Here is a 5,126-nt window from a genome sequence, read left to right as displayed (position 1 = left end):
TCTCTCTCTCTCTCTCTCTCTCTCTCTCTCTCTCTCTCTCTCTCTCTTATTTGTAGGTGAATATGTACAATGCTGTGTTTTGAAGGTCTGAGGGCAACTTGGACTTGACTCTTTTTTGCCATGTGGGTTCTTGTAATAATCAGTTGACATCAAGCTTGGTGGCAAGTGTCTTTGCAACCTGAATCATCTTGCTGCCCTTAAAAGGTTTTATTGATGTGCATTCAATATACACGTTTCATAATGTGATATCTTTCAAGTATATCTTGTATTTTGACCATATCTACTAAACATACTTATTTCCATTTTCCTTTTCTGTTATTATTTTTCTTTCTAGTCTCTCTTCTAATTCTCTCTCTCTATTTCTCTCATTCTCTGTCCATCTCTCTTCTCCATCTAAATCTCTATCTCATGTACATATACATATATATACACACATACATACACATACAAATGTATACACAAATAAATATCAAACACATGCACACATCCACATGTATATGTATACACAGATGCACACACACACACACACACACACACACACAAACTGAACATTTAACATATATAGGCTCCACAAAGGAGAGAATGTATGGTTTGTATGTTTTGTGTTGCCCTTGTTTCTGAGGCCACATATCCCTCTGAAGTATTTTTATCTGTTTTTTTTTTATTGGATATTTTACTTATTTACATTTCAAAAGTTGTCATCTTTACTTGTTTCCCCTCCAGAAACCCACTATCCTATCCTCCCTCTTCCTGCTTCTATGAGGGTGCTCTCCCTCCCATCCAACCACTCCTGCCTCCAAGCCCTGGCATTCTCCTACACTGGGGTATCAAATCTTCCCAGGACTAAGGGCCTCTCCTCTCATTGATGTCCAATAAGGCTATCCTTTGCTACATTTGCAGCTGGAGCTATGGATCCCTCCATGTGTACTCTGTGGCTCATGGTTTAGTCCCTGGGAGCTCTGGGGGTCTGGTTGGTTAATTCTGTTGTTCTTCCTATGGGTTTCAAACCCCTTAATCTCCTTCATTTCTTTCTCTAACTTCTCCACTGGGGACCCCATGCTCAGTCAAACGGTTGGCTGTGAGTGCATACCATATGTGTTCTTTTGTGATTGGGTTACCTCACTCAGGTTAATATTTTCTAATTCCATTCATTTGCCTAAGAATTTCATGAAGTCATTGTTTTTAGTGGCTGAGTAGTACTCCATTGTTTAAATGTACCACATTTTCTGTATCCATTTCTCTGTTGAAAGACATCTGGGTTCTTTCCAGCTTCTGGCTATTGTAAATAAAGCTGCTGTGAACATAGTAGAGAATGTGTCCTTGTTATGTGTTGGAGACTCTTTTGGGTTATTATCTGTTTTCTGACTGTATAGACTGAGATATTAGATACTCCCTACCCTAAATATGACACAGTGGGACAATTCTTCTGCTTCCAGAGTATGTTGTTGGCTCAGTATTGGATTTTGGAATTGTAAAGGGGTGACTGCTTGTTCACAATGATCTCTGTTCCATGCATATGTCCTTCTTGATCTGAACTCCGAAGGACACTTATAGATTTTACTTGAATGCTATTCAATGGTGTAAATTCCCTTTGAACCAAGAGGAAGTCATATCTTTTCATTATTGTAAAAAATCCAATAATTTCTCTTTTTGCTAAGGATCACAAAATGAAATGCACTGTTTCTTGAAAACTTTGATATTGCCGAGTCTTCAAAGCATTCATAAAATTCTCATATTTTTACAGTAGAACACTAAAGCCCTTCTTTTTATCTTACTGTATTTAAAATTTGTTTATTTTTATGTTTTCATGAGATTGAGAGAGGGAGAAAAGAGACAGGGAAAGGAGAGAGAGAGAAAAAAAGGGGGAGAGAGAGACAGGGAGAGAGAAAAAGAGCATTAAAGAATATAAAATTAGGACAAACCATACATATTTTTCTGGGTCTGGGCCATCTCACTTAGGATGATATTCTCTAGTTCCATACATTTGCCTTCAACTTTCATGATATCTTTGTTTTTAGTAGCTGAATAGTATTCTAATTTGTAAATATACCACATTTTTCTTTATTCATTCTTCAACTGAGGGACATCTAGTTTGTTTCCAGTATCTGGCTATTAAAGCCACTATGAACATAGTTGAGTACATTTTCTTATGGTATGGTGGAACACCTTTTGGGTATATGCCCAGGAGTGGTATAGCTGGGTCCTGGGGTAGAGCTATTCCCCATTTTCTAAAAAACTGCCAAATTGATTTGGAAAGTGGTTTTACAAGTTTGCACTCCCACCAGCAATGGAAGAGTATTCCCTTTTCTCCACATCCTTGCTATCATGTGCTGTCGTTGCTTAAGTTTTTGATCTTGGCCATTCTGACAGTTGCAAGATAGAATCTCAGAGTTGTTTTGATTTTCATTTTCCTGGTGACTAAATATGATAAACATTTCTTTAAGTGCTTCTCTGCCATTTGAGATTCATCTGATGAATTTGATGAGGTGCCATCTTTGTGGGGTTGCTGGCGGGGAGAAGGCTGGAGAGAAGGTATTGCTACTGTGGATAGTTCCTGCAGTGGTGTTTCACCAAAGCTCTAGACTGAGGCAGGAAAGAGGACTGGTCATTGTGGGCAGCTCCTTATGACAGCAGTATGCTGAGGAAGGAAAGGAGTACCACCAAGGATAGCTCTTGAGGGGTTGCTCCTGCTAAGGCAGGTGTACAGACTGCAGGCAGAGATGTCTTGGTGCTGCCATTTTGGCAGCTCCTGAGGGGCATCTCACCACTGGATCCTGAAGGAGAGGCTGAAACAAAAAATTTTTATACTGGTGTGTATTCTTGTGTCCCTGAACATTTAGTAGTTTCATTACTAAATGGTGATCTCTATTAAATTTCTCAAAGAATTTGTTTTAGATTTATTAACTTTTTGAATAAATGGTACTACTAAATTTGAAGAAACATTTTCTATTTATTTAAAATAAAAGAACCTTATACATTTAGGACTGTTCGTTATCTGAATTTCAAATACAATACTTTCAAATATGAATACTTTAAAAAACACCATAATATTTTATTTTCACTATATATATAGTGATATATCTATCTATCTCTATCTCTACCTATATCTAATCTATCTAGGATTGGACTTCTAAACATTTGAGAAAATGTCTCACTACATAGTCTAAGATGAACTGCAATGCACTTTAGAGGCCAGTGTGGATTTGAACCTATGGACTATATGCCTTTTTCTCTGGAGTGCCAAAATTCCAGGTGAATATCATCATGCTCAGGTATTTTTTTTTTCATTTTCAGATGATCTCACTTTTTAAGTGAAGTAATTTCAGAAGTCTGAGTATTAACAGCCACAATCCCTGGAAGTTTAGTTACTACTTGTCTTTCCATCCCCATCTTGGCCTTTTGTATCTTCTCAATGGGACCTAGAGATCTCAATAAAATACTCCTTCACAACACCAGACTGAACTTAGATGCATACTTCAGCATTTTCCAATTTTAGAATCATAGCTCACTACACAAGAAAGTATGATAATTAGGTCTTAAACCAGGAACAGATGGCTAACTGAGGTGCCTATTAACATATCAAAACAGACTTTGGCTGTCAGATTTCCCAGTACCAACCCTACCCCATCCCCAAACCTCTAGCTTCTATCTGTTACCTGGCCCTCCTGGCTGGCATACTTCACCCCCTACTCCGAACTCTGCATTCCAGATATTGAGCTGATCTTGACTTCCCCAGCTCCTCTGTCCTCTATATACTCCAGCTGTTACAGTTACCTGCCCCTTTTTACATTTATCCTTTACAATAACTTCCTGATCTCTTGATTTGGCTCTCCAATCTCTCCTCCTCCCTCTTTTCACATTGCCTGGCACCATCTGGCCATCCTGACTGAGGACTCTCCCAGTTGTACCTGCCTCTGGCTATGCTCTTTCTTTTATTTATAATAAACTTTCCCCTACACCATACCCAGGAATAGTCATGTTCTTTTCCAGTTTATCTCTTTTTTTAATTTTTATTATTTTATTCATTTGTGTCCCAATCACCCTTCCTCCTCTTCCCAATCACTCTGTTAAAAAAAAATTCTCCCACATGTTACCCTCAGAGAATGAGATTCCCCCTTCCTTGGAAACCACCCCAAACAGGGGCATCTAGTCCCAGTAGGTCTAGGCAATCCTCTCCCACTGAGCCCAAATCAGGTAATTTAAGTAGGGTCCGGGAGAAACTGATTGAGTCCCCACTTCACTTGTTAGGAGACCAACATTATCATTGGGTGTGGACAATTTTCAGGGATTAAGTTGTTCTTGAAATATCTTACATTCTTTATGTAGTACATTTATATTTACATTAGAGAGTAAAGACTCAATAGAATAGGCTTTCAGGCTTCTTTAAGATACACATGATGCTCTAGTAAATTTTCTGTTGACACCAACTCCTTGTGGGTGAAACAGGAGCAGGTGCCCTTGGAGCAGCAGGACACAGTCTACTGAGCTGATTTGCATATAGAGACATTATATAACAGCCCAGGCTCCTTTAAGGTCAGCTGTCAGGAGCCTAAGAAGCATCTTCTCTTCCAGCTCTCAGAGATGGAGACAGACACACTGTTCCTGTGGGTGCTACTGCTCTGGGTTCCAGGTGAGGATGCAGAGAATTGTTGGGAGAAACCTCTGTGTCCATCATGACTTTCCATGCCTCTGGGCTCTCTTGATCGTTATAATTAGGGCATTTGTAAGTGGTTTTAAATTTCCCAATTCCCCTTGATTTTCTGGTTTCTAAGAATTATGTCCATTATTTTAAAAGTTACAAATCTAAAGGTCCTCTGTTGATAAGGTTTTTATACATATATAGCAATAGCCTGTCCCATGTGTTTATTATTCCAGGTTTGGCTGTGGCATTGTGCTCACTTAGTCTCCAAATTTGACTTTCATGTCACTTTGTATTTGCTGTTTCTTTTTTAAAAGTTTCAAATTTAAAAAGCATAATAAATAGAAATTTTATAATTTGAAAAATAATGAACAAATACATTTATTGTCGGGTGTGCATGCACATGTTTCTCTGTGTCTCTGTCTGTGTCTCTGTCTGTGTCTCTCTCTCTCTCTCTCTCTCTCTCTCTCTCTCTCTCTCTCTCTCT

At 38.6% G+C, this 5,126-nt stretch overlaps 1 pseudogene; it reads left to right on the top strand.

The window, feature by feature from the left end:
* The first annotated feature begins 4,550 nt into the window (after positions 1 to 4,550).
* The window catches only part of LOC114634299, a 3,593-nt pseudogene continuing 3,017 nt past the window's right edge, over positions 4,551 to 5,126 (top strand).

The sequence above is a fragment of the Grammomys surdaster genome, unplaced genomic scaffold, assembly GCF_004785775.1.
Source record: "Grammomys surdaster isolate TR1022 unplaced genomic scaffold, NIH_TR_1.0 931, whole genome shotgun sequence".
Lineage (NCBI taxonomy): Eukaryota > Metazoa > Chordata > Mammalia > Rodentia > Muridae > Grammomys > Grammomys surdaster.
This window is presented reverse-complemented; position numbering and strand designations above follow the sequence as displayed.